At 36.9% G+C, this 19,599-nt stretch overlaps 1 protein-coding gene across 19 annotated transcripts in view; it reads right to left on the bottom strand.

Annotated features, from left to right (window-relative positions):
- ADGRL3 (adhesion G protein-coupled receptor L3) overlaps nt 1–19,599 on the bottom strand; it is a 757,443-nt gene that overhangs the window by 697,473 nt on the left and 40,371 nt on the right. The window contains exon 2 of one of the 19 annotated variants that reach the window (XM_053922390.2): nt 4,420–4,572. The exons of the other annotated variants lie outside the window; for them this stretch is intronic. The gene's annotated coding sequence lies outside the window, so the exon portion shown is untranslated. The remainder of the gene's footprint in view (nt 1–4,419; nt 4,573–19,599) is intronic. 19 annotated transcript variants of the gene reach the window in all.

Below are 19,599 nucleotides of genomic sequence, written 5' to 3'. Positions count from 1 at the left end.
ATAGCTTGTAATGGTTACTTATTAAGAAAGTTTTGTTTATTGAAGGAAACATTTTTTTCCCGGACACAATGTATACTTTGAGCACAGTATGTTTTCTCCCTCTCCCGTTCTGCAGAGCACAAAAGATGAACAACAAAATTTCAGTCCTGGCGGTACTGGTCAAGGCCAATCCTATGTCCATTTCATTAATGTCCATTTCATTAGGAAGAAACATGTTTGACCAAGTTTCCAAATACCCTGCAAGCACAATATTTAGCATTATGGATTTCTAATTTGACAAAAAGAAAGTATATCTTTGTGTAATACCCATGGGTTTTATCTTTGTTGAATACACACAATAGTGATTTTAGGAGAGAAACGGAGAGAGAATCTGAATTTTAATGTGATTTAGAAAAACAACACCCTTCATACTCTTCCTATAGAATTCAAACATGTTTTATAATGTCTTTCTAAGTTTATAATTACTCTGAGCAAAATCTGAACCCAGATACCATGGTATTTTGCTTTGTTTGCCCATTTGGAGTTCTGTATAGAGAGGGTAGTTTAAGGAAAAGGTTAATTAACACAGCTGCGGCCTACATGGAGCATTTTCTAGGCTAAGGCAAATTCAATTCAGTTCCCTTAGAAATCAGTTGACTGCAATTCTTGGCTATCTCCCAGGCAGTTTCTTAAAAAGGTTAGTGGCTTAATTGAATGAAATCAGTGTCTGCAACCATCAACAATTATCTATAGAGCAATACTTGTTATTAGAGTGAATAAAATTAAAGTTAGAAACCAACCACAATTATTTATGGAGCAGTAATTCACAATATTGGACAGTTTGCATCTGCAACTATCATGGACACTTCCTGAAATCTACTTGCTTCTTTTTTCATGCAGACACCACATAGATAATCAAAGATACAAGCAAGTCTATCTCAAAATGATTTCCATATATTTCAAAGAAAGTCAGAATTAACCTGGAACAAATAAAAAGAAAATCTCCCCTAAATGGATAAGTCAACAAAACCTATTTTATCCACAACAATGAAGCTCTCTACATTACACTTGCCATTGGCCAGTTAGTTGTATTTTATAGCAAGGTAACGTTCCTCACTATTTCAACACTTATGTCCTCCTGGAGGTGGAAACTTTTTTAATGTGTTTCAGGAAAAAGTGCCCACAGTTTTGATGGATAGAGCTTGAAATGACCAGATAACATTGTCATAAGCACATTGCACTGAATGCTTCATTAGATGACTAGAAGTATATGACATATCATTTAAGTCTTTTTCAGGTACCTCATGGTAGACAGACACTCCATCCAAATGGGAAAGATTTAGAAGTATTTATTCTTCCTGCAAAATGAAGGGCCAAAAGTATGCATAAAAATTTGCAGAGATCAGACATTTCCAGGGTCTTTTTTAATGTACTATATATAAAGATAATTGTTTAATAAGTTATATTTAATTACAGCTAATATAAAAAGGATTAAATCCCAACCATCAGGTTCCTCTCATTAGGAATAGCCCATTCTTTTAAATGGCAGTGAATTAATACAATATTTATCTTAAATGCCTTTTTTCTGGGAAAACCAAGGCTATCTTTACTATAAATCCCAATTGCTATTAAATAATATTTTACATATTGTAAATTTCATCCCAACTATTTTTATTTAGTAATGTTAATGAAATAGCCTACATTATATTTAAGAAATAATGCCGCATGGAACAAATTAATGATGAAGTGTTTCTTCGGTGATTTTACATTTGTCTAACTTTGTAATGTAACTATATCACCCTCCCGATGAGTAGATCTACCAAGACTGCATTCAACAATTTTCAAAATCTCAAATGTGAAACTTTCACCTTGCACTGGAGTCTAAACTCATCTATATATACACAATTCTTAATACATCTGTGTACTATTTATAAATCTCCTCCCTCACTACCTGAGGCCTGAGGTGCTGGTAGTATGCCCAGAAATTTTTTAAAAGACATATCATTCTGTGGTTGAATTAGAGCGGGTTTTAAGAGTAGTGGGGGTGCACTGCAGCACAAAAAGAATAAACTGGTTCCTCTTCAATCAAAATAGAAAGAAGTCAATGAGTAGGTGCCACTGTATAAAGTAGAACATTAGAGAAAAGAGACAGTAGTCCTCAACTCCTATTTTCCCTCTCTTTTCTCAATCAAGGCAAATGTTCTCACTGTTGACAATGATATTACAACTGTGATAGGAACTCAGAGCCCAAAACAAAGATAATGGGAAGAAACCAAGGAAGGTATTTTAAATAAGTTAAGGATGCTGGCCCTGGCAAGAAGCAGCCCAGGTTAGTCAAAGATCTCACAGTGATGATTACTAATAATACCGTTCAGAGAATGTAAAAACAAACACTGCAGAAATTTAGAAATGACACAATGGTGAGATTAATATTTCTTCCTGGTAAAAGTGAAACAGTCATGAAACAGAACTTACAAAAGAAAGGGTAATTCCTAGGAAAGTCATGGCAAAGAAGGCTTATTTTCTAATTTTAAAAGAGCTATTACTATTATTGGGCAGAATTCAGATATTCAGCATACTGAATTTCGCAAAGGTCTTTACTGTATAAAAATAATACACATAATACGTTCAAGAAAAATGTATTATCACTGCATGGTTAGACATGGCTGAACGACCACAGCACATACACAGAAACAGCTACAAGTGACCACTGATTTCCCAGAATCTGAAGCACTGCTAAAAAATAAAAATAATTTATGATGGTTGCATGTTAAGATGAATTTCCCATATAAGTTTTGGAGTAATGTTGGAAGTGGAATCTTCTAAACATGGCTTAAAAAGCCCCTCCCTGATGTCTGTTTTACCTCTTCACTCTTGTCTTTCCTTAACATCTCTATCTCCCACAGAAGTGTAAGATTTAGCCCCCTGGAACTAACTCAGTTGTTTCAAAGAATAATCCTCCCTTAGCTTTGGACACCTACACATATTGCTTCCTTCTGCCGCCAACACCTGTGTCCTCTCACTTTACGTGGCAAATCCTAGTCTTTCAGACGCAATGTAGATGTTATTTTTTTTCAAAGGAGATGCTCCCTTAACCTCCCAGGCTGGTTCCAACGTCCTTGTACATACTACATTGAAACACTGTATTATGCTTTGTATCACACTTGACTGATATTCTTTTACTGTTTTTCTTCTCTTTTATTTAGCACTGTGCTTATAATAAGCCAGCTCTTGAAATAATAAAGATGCCTGATTTGTAATGTTGGTCCATTTTTATGACAAATATGCCTCCCACCACCACTGCCACACACACACCCATAGCCAATTTCAAACCCCATCATTTAAATCCTTAAAATCACCTTGGTAAATTGCTAATTTTCTCTTAGTACAGAGGAAGAAACTAGATTCAGTTGCATAAGATTACAAAAAGACTTAAACAAGTCTCTTAATTCAAGTCATAGTTAAATGTGTATGATTTGAGGTGTATTCTACGCCAAACACTCTGCTAAACACTTTTTACTTACCTTATTTTTTACAACCACCCTGAAAGACATATTCATGGATGAAAACAAATTGAGACTCAGTGATATTTTTTTCCAAAATCAGAAGGGTAGTAGCTATCAAAAATAAAATTCAAAATCACATTCTCTACACCAAAGCCTCTCTTCTTCTCCTTAAACTCCGCTTCTGACATTAACTACACCAGACTACACTGTCTCTCGTAATTGCATGGTTTATTAACAAGTAAATCAAGAAATGCCCAGGGAAAAGAATAGGCAAAAATGCACACTTTTGGTTCTTCTTAGAAACATCTGTTGGATAACTACTTTGGTAGAAGCAAAATGTAGAGGATATATAGTTCATTTGTGTCTTTATCTCCCAACCATAGAGTATAAAACAACCAAACCATTATTAAGTTCCGAATACTCTTCAAAAGTTTTTTGTCTTTATAGGTTAATATTCGATGGAACAATCTTCCAATATCTGAATCGTTCTGATCTCTTCCGACTCTGACTTCGTGTGGTATTAATATCTAGTGCGTTCATCATATATTTTGACATTTAATCATACACATCTCATAAACACCAATAAATTCTGAAGTTCCTTGATTGTAAGAAACAGTTTTATCCTACTTTAGGAATCCCTGAAGCCTCTGACACGGTGTTACATACCAAGAAATTATTCAAATGTTTCCTAAATTGAATCATAAAATAATGATTTTTTTGAAATTGTAGAAAAAAGGAAATCTAATATGTCACTGGCATACATCTTGGTAACCTATTTGAGTCTGTATTGATTTGCATCACTTTATAACAAAATCTCAAAGATTTCCAATGAAAGTGAGTATTTTAGAATATAAACATGTTCAAGGAAAAAAGAAGAAAAGGTATAAGAGGAAGATGCATAAGCCAACACCGCAGCTTGCGTCCTTTCGCTCACCGTGTCCGTGAGACGTCCAGCAATGCAACTGGGGCGAGGCCAGCGGGGCAAGCACTCTCAGCTGTAGGGGAACTGCTTTGCTCAGGTGCTGGAGCTAGGGGCAGCACTGACCACTTCTGGGGAGCGATGGTCTTCTATTAAATCGCCATTTGTCTTGATTAAAAAATAATTGAATATGGTGACAATAAGAAGATGCTGGCCAAATGCTTTATTAGAATACATTATAAATTAGTTTTGAGATAAGCCCAATTGATGGAGAAGCATTCATGAACTGATAGAGCTAATGAGATAAATATGGGAATACTTTAAAATCGGGGAAGGGAAGAGATGAAAGGCCAAATCAGTATCTTCTTATCTTACATATGGGATTTAAAGAAGCAAAGTAGATTAAGGACTATTTTTATTGCAATTGCTGTTTTCAGTATTATCTAATTATACTTCTGAAAGTGAGTAACTTTATTTTTATGACATATACAAATATTATTATTGCTGAGGTAGTTAAAATGGATTGTTTATAGACACTGTAATGTTTTAGAAGCTATAAGAGATAAGTATGAATTGCACTCTAGGTTTACTCATTCATAGGTTAGACAACATCTCAGAAGTTTCAATGACAATTAATTAATTTCAAGAACACTGAGCACTTACTAGGTGCCTGATACAGAACGAAGCACTTTGTGTACGTTGTGCTGTGTAACATAACAGAAAAATCAGGAGGCAGGTACTATTTGTATTGCCCTTCAACAAGGAAGGATAGAGATCAGGGAAGTAACATCCTCAAGGTCACACATTCCAGAGGAGTAGATCAAAAACTTCACCCTAAGGCCCCACGAACCACCTTGTGATGACATAAAGCAAGCCACATGCTTGCATAGCACAGGGGGTCCCAGGGGGTCCCAAACACTAGAGCAGTCCAATACAGATGGAAAAGTCATCATCAGTACCGAAACCATCACGGCCTGTAGGGCAAAGTGTGTCCTCATTTGAGAAATCCCTGCTGTTGCAAAAAGAAGGAGGCATTATATTTTTTGTGCTGGAACCCAATTTATCAAGTCTGAGTCCATTCAGTTACAACAATCAAGATCCCTTGGGATTACCAGTATTCAGTCTTGGTGGGGCAGAAATACTAACACCTACACTAAGGTGTACAGAACACATTTGTCCTGGGAAAACGGGGTGGTGGTAGCTAAAATGAAGACTTTAGGGGACCCTAACTTGTTCCTACTCATCTCTTCTTACTCTCAAAGAAAAAAAAAGCAGGGTTGGGGGAGACAGGACCACACACACATTTCCACAACAAACTGCTGTGCCTTCTGACCAAAAGTCATGTGTAGGCACGCACACACACACACACACACATACACACCCCTCTGCCTCAAGTAAGCAAAATGTATCCAAAATGGCTTCAAATGAAATAATCTTTAATAAATTCATATAAGTGGACTACAGCAGTGATAAAATAGTAACACTAAAAAGTTTTATTCTTTACTTCAAGACTCTTAACTCTCATCCCGAAATACATCACTAATGAGGTTTTTCAGTTGACTTTTAATACTTATCACCATCTTTTTTTTAATTGGCACTCATAATATACATTTAAAGTGTTCCTGAGCTACCCGTCTTAGTATGTCTAATCCCAAATTTAAAAGAAAACACTGATCTTTTTAAATTCACATCTGGTCTATAAAGTTAAATAGGTTCACTGGCCCATACAATATATACTTGTTACCAAAAGATTATAATGATTTTTAAAATAATAATAATAAATAGCACTAATTAGAAAACATGAATAAAATATTTAAAAAGTTGTTTTAAATAACTGTCCTTAGTCTTTACTCCAAAAAATTGGAAGGAAATGATTTTTTTTATTTCATCAGCAGAGGTAAAAATTGGACCAAGTTCAGTGTCTTGACACTGTGATCTATCACAGACTGTAACAGTATTACTCAGAGGAGGGCAAATGTGTCAGGGACAGACTTGAGAATACAGATCTAATAGAAGTACCTCGTTTCAATCCCAAAGTACTCAAGATATTAGGAGATGAAGTAAAATTATTGAATATATTTTACAATGAAACTGATTCTAAGAACTACGGCCAAGATTTGTCATTGGCTTTATGAAATGTACATTCAGATTTTTTTCTGTATGCCTTTGTGTGCAGCTGGGAAATACTGCTTTACAACTTGCATGTTTCGATTCATGCTAAAATTTGATCCTGTGTGTGCGTCTGTGTGAGTGTGTGTGGCTGTATGAGTGTGTAAAAGATCTCAAGCATAAGAAATAAAAAAGGGAATAAAAAAAATGTTAGGATTTTCAATTGGAAAAATATTAAATTCAGTTTTTCAAAAGTAGAGCTTATGAGGGAGACCCCCCAAAGTAGAATCTATTTATTAAAAATTATGTATTCTTACATGTTTAAACTTCGGTCACCGTCAAAGTACTCTTCATTTGATACAATACACCTATCGAGACTTTTCCACTGCTCAAAACAGTTTTTGAACTTGTTGATTTTGATGCCTTTCAGTGCTTCTGCTGTTGTTTTACCCCCCTCACATCGGCAAAATGTTTTCCTTTGAGCACTTAGTTCATCTGGGAGAAACAAAAAAAGTCGCTCAGGGGAGACTGGGTGAATAGGGAGTCATGCTTTTTGGGGGTCAGAAACTGCTGAACATTCAGCTCCGTGTGGGCAGGTGCGCTCATAAATCACCCATCAGGAAATGGGCAAACGTGTTGAACGAGTCTTTATAAAAATTCACTGACACCAAATACAGCCTCTCACAACAATGCCAGCTGGTACACTGATACAGATAGGTTCCTAAAACACTCACCTAAGCAGGGGAAGCCTGTATTGCAAGGGGCCCGCCCTTCAGAAGATAATTCTAGGTTTTGGGGGATCATCTCTCATATTCTTCCATAAGTACCAATAACAGAATATGAGACTACAGAGTGTCAAATGCACTAACTACAACCTTAAGTAGGTTCGAATGTTAACAATGTGATTTTTATCCTGAATGTTCTCAGTCATCCTTAGAATTTAGAAACCCAGTTTGTTTCTAGATTATACTTGTGGAAGGTAAACATTAACATAAAGTGAATCATTGGAGATTCAAAAAATGTGCTTCCTGTGTTTAATTTACTGTTCATTAACACACAATACTTTTCCCTATAAAACAAACAAACAGAAGAAGCTAACTTCTGGAGATTTATCTTGAAGGGATACAAATGATGTTCCTGAAAATATCAAGTCCTTTTACTCGCTCATGCTGAGAGAACAAAAAAAATGTTGCCAATTATGGTACCAGGTCTCCGAATTTTTATAAAATATATTCAGATTTGCAGAAAAGAGTATTTCTGGTTTACTTTACCAGCTTAATACCAAAAACTGTTGCAAAAATTTAAAACAATATGCAAAACAAGCATAAACAAGGAAAGAAGTAAGGCATATATTTTGAGATTAATGGTATAAAAGGTAAAGGATAATTAGAAGGATAATATACAGCCAAGTAATTGATGTTCACTTTGTCTCAAAACTCCCTGTCAAAGAAAATGACCTCTTAACTGAAAAGAGCAGATACAAAACTGGTCAGAAGGAAAAGTGAAGCACAGTGAAGAAAATGTGTTTTGGGGAAACACCCGGTTGCTGGAAAAGTATTCCAAGCTCCTGGACCTTTTGACTAAGGACCTGATTTTTCGAGAGGACTTGCAAAATACATCCAGCAACTGCAATAATCTTTGAAGGAATTTAAGATTGGAGAGGGAACAGAAGACTGCAGGCAAAAAGACAAATGCATTTTCAGTTTAGAAAAGAGAACAGTACATTTTTCAGAATATCGACAGAAGAGTTTTACATTATTCCTTAAAAACCTTCCATAACAATGTATTAGGAATTGATCTGTATGGTGCTAGAAAAGGAGTTATTGTTTACAGAGGTACCCTGGCTACACGACCCACGCATTATCTGAAATGAAAAAGCGAGGGACCCACAGTACAGCGAAATGGGGAACAGTGAGAGCTCTGTGTGAGAGCCCCCAAGACCAGTTTACCACCTGTGTAATATGAGCAACTTATTTCCACTCCTTATATTTTGGTTCCCCTCTGTCAAAAACAAATAATAGCACCTCTTTATAACATTGCTATGAAGAATGCATACACTTAATAGACCCCCAGGAAAACATAAGATAATAATGCAAGTCTCCCTTAGAGAAACTAATCCAAACTGTCTCTAATACCACCCTTTGAGAACATATGGGGCATGCCCAGAAAGGAAATGCAGAAGGCAGAGTTTAACTGATTCCAACAAGGCTATTGACAAGATCACTCACAACAATCTAGTTCATACAGTGGGAAATACAGAAATAAAATCAAATGGATGTTTAATAAGAGAAACCATTTCATAAAAGGACCAGCTGAGTCATTTCAGGAACTCCAGCGCACCAGTCTATAAATACTGCAACTTCTGTGTCATAAGCACGACTTCAGAACAGAAGCTCCTTTCTTGAAAACTCCCCACTTCAGAAATTCACGGAAATGAGCAAGCCTGTGTTCACGAACAACGGGACATCAACCCTGCTGCCAGCCCAGATGGATGTAGTTCATTAATCCGATGTGTTGTCACCATATCTATGCTGCAGTTTGAATTACTTCGGGTGCATCATCCATCCCATTCTTTTCAGTAATGTAAGAAAGTGCCAGTGTGCTAAAAACCATAAGAGGAGGCACCTTGATGACAGACGTGAGAAGATAGTAAGAATGAAGGAAGCCACTGTGCTGACACGGGCACTGGGTCAAGAGCAGGGATGCCTCTGAACAAATGAATCAGAAACATGTCAAAAGTTCTGGGCCCCCAGGTTAGAAAAATGACTGGCAAACAGAAGAGTTTTGAGTGTGTGGATAACCAGTGGACCAGCATGAATCTGGGATGCCTGTGAACCTGAGGCTCAAAAGATAGAAATTTGTCCAGGAACTTAATTAGCATTGGAACTGCTACTGAGGGGCTCCTGTAAATCCAGGGATAATTATAGTTTCCAGGCAAGCTCATACTTGTACAGCAGAGCAGTGAGGAGTGGAGATCCCCGAGGGCAGGGTCTACTTGGGGGAATGATTCACAACAGATTACCTACCAGCAAGGAACTGGAGAGCATGTCTGATTTACAGTAGGGATGAATGAACCAGTAGACCTGGTCTTGCCAAGTCACATAATTTTTATTCTTTTTTTTTAAATTCAGAGTTGTAAAATAATTTCAAACAGCACTAAGGAAGTGGGTTTTTAACAATTAAAATCTGTGTTTCTGGGTTCTGAAAAAAATTGTCTAAGGGTCTGGCAACACATGCACAATATATGTCTCCCTCATTAATGATACCGGCTTGGTCCTTGAAGCTTCTGAGTTTAGGGCTGCGTTTTCAAACTTCCAAACCAATGGACCTCACTTCAGCACAAAGGGAGTGAACGGGAGACTGAACGGTGAACACTCCTTAGGCACTCTGACTACACCCAAAGACTGTGAATGGAAAGGAACTCCTGAAACTGGAAAAAAATGCACCATAAGGTTGAGAGTGGTTGGAATAGGAAAAGCTAAAGGTAGAAAGCCTTCCTTTTCTCACCCATTAATATTGACAGTGCTACTTGATTGCACAGCGCTTTGATCAGGATGATGTTTACACTTAGAATTAAGCAAAGGTAAAATATAAAATAAGAGGTTTAATTTTGGAAAAATTATCAGGATCACAGAATCATAGGGATTTAGAGCTGCAAAAGCCTTTGGAGATCATCTGGTTTGATCCTGGTTGTGTTAGAATTAAGTAAATGATACGTAAAATTTCAAAGCCTTGTACATGTATACAAAGGCTGACTAGATACTAAATACAAAATGACAAATACATACAAGTATGAGCGACAATGAACATATAAACAAAGTTGTAGACATGTCACACACTAGGCTCCTCTCTGCTCTCTTGGCTCTCACCCCATGGCCCAGGCGGGATGTTTTAATGAATACCCAAGGGGACCCCGCAGCACAGTGTATTCCCTGGCCTGTTTGGGAATCAGACAACAGTCCTCCTTGGAATTAAATCTTTGGCTCAAAGGTTTTCCTCTCTGTTTTCCTAGCAAATGAGAACTACGTTCAGCACTAGAGTAAGAGAACGCTGGTTACCTGTGTCCAATAAATACTACCCTGACCCAACACCCTAAAGGTTTGAGACAGTCAAGGAGGCTGATAATGAATATCCTATTCATAGCGCAAATACAAAAGTAAATTACCAAATAATAAATGCTGAATCTTTGGAATTTGGAATAGCCAGCTTAAAAAAAAAAAAGTCTTGTGCATGAGTCAGAATCATTAACATAACATTGCTGTGTCTGCAAATTTCTGGCAGGTTAATTTTTGATAGCTGGGGAAGAGCAGAGCTCCCGACCAATTTTCTAAACCATCTTTAGGCAAACACCCAGGGGCAATCACCTGTAGAGTCCTGACTGAAGGCCCAGGTACGTTTTGAGAAAGCAGTCAGATTCCTAAATGTTTTACAAGGTTAACTGCCAGAGCTGCTCTTACCTCCGGCTTAGACTGAGAATGAGTAACTAAAAAGAAGCATGACATTCTTAAACCTCAGTGTCCTCACCTCACACGGAGGGGAACGGCATCAAGATCAGGCATATCTACCCCGGCTATTCAAATCATTTTTAGACTCCTCCTTATGCAAGGTGCTCCGAGCATGAGGTCACTATAAATAAAAATGAAATAGCAGGCTTGATGGTAGGCAGAAGAGAATATGGTCATTCAGATGTAAATATATTTCCTTTTTTCTTTTAATAAGTTTAGAATAGGATCATTAACCACTGGGTGCTATAATCTTAGGTTTCTAAATAAGCTATCAGGGCCCTTCAAAAAAGTTCATTTAATTTGAGAGAAGGGAAACACAAATAAGAAATGATCCAAAATAAAACAATCCTAACAACTGAGCTATTAACTGTGTTTGATGAGATGCTCTTGCTTACAAATAAATAACAGAGATCAATTTGTAAATTAATGAGACACAACTGAAATATAATTATAAATACAGCCTTTAGAAAGAATATTCATTCACTGTCATTAAATAAAAAAGGAATCACTAGTTAGCTGACAATGAATTTTGACCTTTAAAAATATTTATCGAAATTAATTTTTCAAGTCTTTTGACAAAGTATTGTAGTGATAATCTTAACAGTACAATATTGATAAATATTATATTTACTTAAGAATAATTTGCTTCCTATTATTCCTTATGGCATTTTAAAAGGGGGTTACAGGTATGTATATGTAAACATATACACACACACAAAATAAACACTTACTTTGGACTTACAGTATACCTGGTACTGTTCTAAGCATTTTAAAAATAGGCAATTTAATCTTCATAAAAATCTGGGGAAGAGAAAAATTTTATATGAGAAAAATAAAGCATGCTGGTCTGAGAACCACAATTACTTTTAAATTTTTTTAAAGAAAGATTTATGCTGGAGTTCAGATTACTAGGATTAAAAATAAGGATTACATTGACAGTGATTTTTAGGCCTTTCATGAAAACCTTTAACAGTCTGCCCATATTAGGTGGTTACTTTTGAAAACAGTTTATAGAAAAACTATTTCCAAACCAAATCATGTTTATTCCTTGTTACCTTTCATCCTACTACAGGGAACAGTAGGGCCCTAGAGATGACCCCAAGTTCTCCGAGACTCTTTCCAGTGGCATGTAAAGTCTATGTTCCTTCTTCTTGAATCTGTAAAGCTAATACATGCTTCAACTAATAGAATGTGGCAGAAGTGGTGGTATGTGCCTTCTGAAGGGAGGCCATAAAATGCCATACAGTAGCGACCAAGGGGAATCTCTAAACGTTCCCCCTCCAAACACAGCTGTCAGGCTGGGAGAAGTCCAAGCCACATGGAGAGGCCATGTGTAAGTTCTGGAGTCAACAGTCCAGTGGGACAGAGCTTTCAAGTCACCGCCACCCAGAAACCAGACCCAGCAGCCTCCGGATGGTCTATCCAGGCCTCAGAACTGAGGTGCCCCTATCTCTGGAATCTCCCTCACTGAGGCCCCAGACAACTGCAAGCAGCATCAAGCTTTCACCTCGGTGTCTTGTTCAGAATTCTGTCCACATAACTTGTTAGCATAATAAAATGGTTGTTGTTTTATGCCATTAGATTTCAGACAGTAAGATAGTAGAGGACAGATAGATAAATGGACCATCACCCTAGTGAAATTAGCTAGCTATCTAAGTCCATTTCCGTAATAGTAACAGTAGGCATGCCAATATAAAGATAATAATTACAATACTCTCTTCCTCTAGATATGTTGTTAATGCTTCATATTCATGATTTTATTTAACTCTTTCTCATAGACTTATAAAAAAGTATGATAAATATTCCCATTTTTACAGCTGATAAAATTAGTCTGAGAGTATAAGTATTCTCCCAAAGACAGAGAACTAACAAATACCAGAACCAGTATTTACCTGGAGTTATTTAGGAGAACTCGATTATTTGTAATGCATTGCTTATTTGGGGAAAAATATAGTCCAGTTCCTTCCATAAGAGTGCATGTTGAAAATAATTATTGTAAAGAACAATAACCAATTCTATAACCATTTTACAACAAAAAAGTATTAATGTATCACTAAACTATTTCATTCTCAGAAATACTTATTTTGAGTAGTTAAAATCTGAACAATCTGCAATTCTCAGAACTCAAGAGAAGAAAACAAGTCAGCATTACAGGCAGTAAAATTCAAGTGTGTAAAATTGTAAGGACTCCTTAAAGCCCACCAGACTGGCTCCTCACCGTCCGTCTTCACGTAAGTGGTAGCAAAGACCACAAGAACTTACATGGTCTTAAAGTATCTGAGGAGAAGAGGATTCCTACAATTATAGGAAGAGGTAAGAAGAACCACATCAGCCAATCCCATCCCTCCTTGGACAAGGAGAACAGCCCTGTGACTTGCCCAAGGCAGCCCTTCCATTCTGACTCCCACTCTGTGCCCTGTGCTAATGAGTAGGCTGCTTCCATAGACTGTTTCCGTGAACTCTGTTGTCCCCAAAATTTCAGAACAGATTAATCACTGCTGTGGCTAATCTTTCTCTAATTCAAAGAGTGACTAATCCCCAGTTCTCAGTTATATGCAGAGAATGAAGATGCAAGGGATCCATGCTGTGAAAGGCATAATAGAAGAGAGACAATAGGAAATATTATTTTCAAACAGAGCGCATAGTCCCAAATGTAAAATAATTTACGAGTTAATGTGGGTCATCATATGGTAAGACTCCATAAAGCTTTGAGACTTCCTGCTGCTCTAATGTTACAATAATTACAAGGGAAATGAGAATTAGCAAAGCAACCACAGCAATGTTCACTGTGTTCCAGAACTAAGTGTCGTTAAGGCAGTATCCCCCTAAACCCTCATGTGAACACCATGCACAAGATACCCTGATGCCCATTTTACAGATGAAGAGACTGAAAATTGGAAAAGTAACCAATCGTGTATATAAATAATGACAGTAACTGCTAGTTGCACATAAAATCCATTTGCCCCTTTCTTCTTTATCTAAGGGGACAATTCACCCTGTTAGAGACTAGTTTTCCCAACTAACTACCCTTCCAGCTAGGTGTAGCCATGTTATTATGTGCAGTCTAATGACATATTAAAGTGTTCTGTGGACTTTCCTGGAAGCCTGTTGACTCAGCTAAGAAATGCATTACTTTTGTCCCCCTTGCTTTGCTTTGTTCCTTTCTGCAATATGGAATGTAGGGGCGATAGTAGAAGCCATCTAGTAACAGGAGGGGACCCTGAGGAGGAATGCCGGAGCTATAATACTGAAGAAGGAGACAGGAGCCGTGGCCTTTGAAAACCATGAGCACAACATAGAGGCATGCATTGCCTACTCATCAACTTCTTCTACAGAGTGAGAAACTTCTACTGTTTAAGCTCCTGGTATGTTGGATTTTCAGACAAATGCTGTGAGATATAGCTAATCCTTCCTAATGCATTACCTTACAGGAAACTATTGCCAAACAAAATGTTGAACATGCCTTAAAAAACATCAATTTATACCTAATAGTCTACTTCACTGTAATTCCCATTTCATCCTGCAAAGGACCTATATTTCATTTTAAGACTGAATGTACACATTCAGAGATGGACACAGAAGACTATAATTGTCTGAACTGCATAATTCTGTTTGGATCATATTGCAGGCAGGAAGGTTAGATGGGGAAAGGAGCTTGGCAAGAAAAAGAAAGCTTGAGAAAGAGTGAGAAATGCTACACTTAGTTGACTCTAAGCTCTATGCTGTGCACATCGAATACAACCAACCAAGAAATTTTTCCTATTATTTACACAGTGACAGATAAAGGAAAATGAGGTGTAGCTCGATAAACAAACTCTCACCTAAGCAGATTTAGACACTATTCATTCCTTCTTTTCAGGCTAGAAGCTGCTTAGAAGGAACTATAAAATAAATTCCAGGACTCAGAACATTTCAAGGAGGAATAATTTTCAAAACTCACTCTGGCTTTATTTTCTTCACTTTGAAATTGATTAGATGTGCTGTTAAAAGAAAAATTGTTTGGTGTCTCAAAGAAGAGTATTTTAGTATTTTAGACAAATATAAGATAGATAATTTTAGATGCTTTAGCTATGAATCATTTCTGCCCACTTGTCACTACCCCACAAACAAATCGTGTCAGCTTAGGTTTTATCACAGATCAAACTGTTTACCAAAAGCTCAAACAATCAATATTTTTATATTAACCCAGTGTTTACCATTAAGTCAACGAAATACAATAACAGTGAAAATTCTTTTAGAGTTCTTTAAACAAGCAATAAATGGACTACAGCAGTGGAAATAAAATCACTCATGAGTTGTTTGGTAAGTAATGAAAATCAAACTCAATACTTGAAAAGAAATGTTACATAAGTAGTAATTTAATTTAACTTTTCAATTTAGAGCATGCCTAGTCATATGTAACTTTCTGAAATGAAGCATTTCAACAACTCACCATGAGTCTGTTTTAGAAGATAATCTGAAATCTATAAGAAGGACAAAAAATGTTACAGCAGCGCTTGATCTAACTGCTCAAGAAGCAAAGACCAGTCAATGAGAATGTTTCAATTTGGGTGAGTCAACGCTGCATTTCACACATACCGCAGCTTGCCCCTCAAACTTTTAAACGGGGCTCAAACTAAGTTACTGCACTCTTCCAGTGGGGGATGTGTCTACAGTAAATAGAAAAACCCTCAAATATAAAACAAACTCATTTTATTTGAATGGTTCATGTTTTTAAAGGATTACTAATAAACTGAAAATTCAAATGTGCTTCCTTGCTATTAACTCTATCAACAAGGAAAAAAATCATGGAATAGAGTCAGCATGCAGTATATAATTTTCAAACGAATAGAGTCAAGGAATGATGTACCAGATTATGTTCTACCAGATCTGTGTGTTCCAGCTCTGATAACAACTGGCTGGATGACTTCGGTTAATTCACACGAGAGAGACACAGTGGTATGTATGGCAGAAAGACACACCAAGGAAGTTCTAGAGGCAGATCTGCATTCAAATCCTGATGTAGCCAAGCAACAGGGAAGACATTTACCGTGCCTGAACTTCAATTTTCTCAAATGTAAAAAAAATATGTCAATAATGCATAACTTCCATGGCTACTATAATATATAGTTCCTGGTGTTGTTCCTAAGAAATATTTGCTCCTAATCTATCAATTACAGCTAGCAGCAGCGGCAGCAAGAGCAGCAGCATCTTCATCATGGACATCTTCAGAGTATCGTTTTACTACCTAAGAAAGGGCAATAATAATTTTTGGTATACCTAAGTTACAGGAAGGTTGTGAGGATGTGATCTTGTCTTTTTATGTGCAAATACACTTAAAACGTAAAACTCCAGAATGTAAATGACAGCAGAATTATTCTTTAATTACTCAACTAGAAACCCCTGCAACTGACTGAAATTTGTCAGCAAAGTGTCAGTGCTTAAACACAATTCTGAGGCAGGGAAACGAACAAATGTGAATTATATAGGTGAGGAGTATGGTTAAAAAATAAGCCTTTGAAATGTTTTTTAACTTCCACACAAACTATAAGGTATTCAGAAGCCTACCTAAGTTTTACGATTTGTACCATCAAAAAGAGATTGTCCTGTGGACTTTTAGAAAAGAGCTAACCGTTTTGTAGAATTCAGGAACACACAAATTGCCATATACATCTTAGTTTGCCTACAGGAGAAAGTATGCAGGCAAGATTTCTAGTTCTAAAAGCACCCTGAAATTGCAGTGGACTATTAAGAAGACTCTTCATGTATTGTGCTCAGCTCTCTGTCCCCAAGATACATGGCTCAGTGTCTGGAACACTACAAGAACTCAATAAATACATGTTAAAGTAATGGCTAAATGAATATAGCTGAGACTAAAAGTGATTGCTTTTCATCATGTTTTGAAAGCCAATATGCTCATGAACATAAGTATTTTTTCTTTTAAAAAATCTCCATTATTATGTATGTTTGCTTAAAAGATAATCTATTGGTAGCAGCATTCAATCTGTTGTCTTACATATTGTAAATTGTGTATCTTTCCTGTAATCACATGGTAAAATTTGAAGCCACACAATGGGTAATCCTGGTAAAAAGCATCTGTCCCAATTCTGAACCATTACAAAAAGAAAATTGAAACCTCTGTTGGTTTTGTAAATCTATTATTTAGGACATAGTGAATCCACATTTATTCTTTACAAAACAAAAATAAAATAACATGACAAAGACAAATAAAAACATGTAAAATTCACATCAAATTGGGAATTCACTTCCAATTCACATTCACTTCAAAGCCAATATTCCTAAATTTCAACCTAAATTACCTATTTAACTTTAACTGTATGGAAAAAGCCAACAGCTTTGGGTACCTGAAAATAATCAGGTCCTAAAAGTTTGTGAACTTTCTCATGAAATCATAACCTTTAAGAGTTCAAATTGCAGCAGAATAGTAATTCGACTGACTTCTGACTCTGATGCTTGATACAAGTTTGGTTGGACACCACCTAGCTTCCCAGAACTAGTCCCACTGTTAATCATCCTACAAAAACTCTTCCCTGGTTACCTGTTACAAAACAGATAGCAGCTGGGAGACTTTATGTAATAAAGAACTTGGGCTTTCAAGGTGGTGAGGGAAAAGAAGCTTGGCAGCTGTGAACCAGCGGCCCCACCCTTTCACTACGTATCAGAAATCAGCTGTTCCCTCAGCAGCTGGCAGGTGGCTGATGAAAATGAGATCTGAAGATAGCTGTCCATTTTCTGTAGGAGGGTTATAGTTAGGAGGCAACAGAGAGTAACAAAAAGGTGATGAGGGTAAAAAAAACACACACATAGAGAAAGCTAATATATTAATAAGTAGTAGCACACAGATGCTAACAAACTGTGCAGAGACTACTCACAGTAATTAGGGGAGCCTACAACCTGGGAAACCTTGTTAAAAAAAATAACAGAGTAGCTGCCTGAAGGTATTTTATTGCTCTATCTAAAATTAGAAAAACTGTATTATTTTTTGAACAATTCCCTCCTCTCCCATCTATTTATCACTGAATGGTATTGTGTTTAAAATAAAGTGTAATAATTATAAACAGGTAGATATCTGTGACCAGTGTTAACAGGATGATGATGATGGTGAAGATGATGATGATGACAATGACTCTGGCTTCTCCAGCAGACTGCATTTTGAAACTGACAGCAACACATCACGGGCTTTGGTTTACTTAGTAGACTTACAACAGATAACAATCACGCACCAAGCACTGGGCCAGACAAAAGTTAATGAGGCATGGGCGTGGCCTCCAGTGATTGCATGTGGGATAGAAGGGCTTAAACACTTCCAACACCACTGCTTTTGAGATTCGAAGAACACACAAAAGAAAGACAGTAAAGCTGCTAGGGACAAGACCCAGAGATAGTGGGCAGGAGGAGAGGGCAGACCAAAAGCTCCCTAAATTAATGTAACATTGCAGCTGGTCTTGAAGGATGACTAGGTTTATCTGAAGAGGAACTTTTTAAAAAGATACTTCATGAAAAGAACAGTACACGCAAATCAAGACCACAACAGGGGGAAGGGAGCTGACTGGAAGAGCAGCGAAAGGAATTTGCTGAGCAGTGTTCAAGGATCGGCTGGGGCTGAAAACCTTACATGTGTAACAGCACTGATCCAGGAGACTATTTGGTTTATCTTCGGCCGTCCCTGACAGTCTTGCAGAGAAAGCAGAAATAAAGACAGCAAAACTGAATGCGCTTCAGTCGGAAGAGGGCAAGAAGTGGAAAAATGCCCGAGATGCTGTCTCTCCATTTACTGTGGCCTAAAGCCCGCTCACCAGATCTTCACACCAGAATCTGCAGAGGAGAAGCAGCAGGGGAGTCCGGTTTTAATAAATCCTTTGTTTCTCTTAACATTTTTCATTAAAAAAAACAGTTTATGGAATAATAATCACAGATGACGAGTGCCAATAAGAATCAAAAAAGCAGACAATGGAACAGATCATCCAGTAAAGCCACATCACAAAGTTTAGTGCAAATATTTAGGTGAAGATTGCTGGGCTACCTACTTACCCAGCCACTGTAAAACAGTCCTGATATCATTCTCTCTCTAGTAGAGTCCATAACTTTGAGACTGGATTTTATGGGGCTGATTCCATCTGTGTGTTCCCAATTACTGACTCTGGGTACATCCTCTCCATAGCAAGAAATACAAAAATTGGCTTTATTTGGCTGTATTTTATGTTTATTTTGTTACTACACAATAATCTAAAAGATTAAATGCTACTTTTATTTTCTTAGAAATATAGATTTAAACTCACATAATAGAACATACCATTGTTATATATTTAACACTTGCATACATCTGAGCAAAACAGAGACAACAGTTTTATGTTTATTACTTGTATAGATTTTAGGCTTCAGGAAGGGAAAAAATAAGTTCAGCAACTCCTCTATAATACCACTGAAGTGACTTTTATTTCTATTCTATTATACTTTTATTTACAACATTAAAACATTTTTAAAAGGGAAATATTCCCCAGAGAGTGGATGACCTGAAACACAAGTTTATTTCCAAATCTGTTTTCTGATGAGTAAAACACAATCCTTCCCCTTTCATCAT

The sequence above is a fragment of the Desmodus rotundus genome, chromosome 4, assembly GCF_022682495.2.
Source record: "Desmodus rotundus isolate HL8 chromosome 4, HLdesRot8A.1, whole genome shotgun sequence".
Taxonomy (NCBI): Eukaryota; Metazoa; Chordata; class Mammalia; order Chiroptera; family Phyllostomidae; genus Desmodus; species Desmodus rotundus.
The sequence above is the reverse complement of the archived record's forward strand: the minus strand, read 5'-3'. Positions and strand labels throughout refer to the sequence as shown.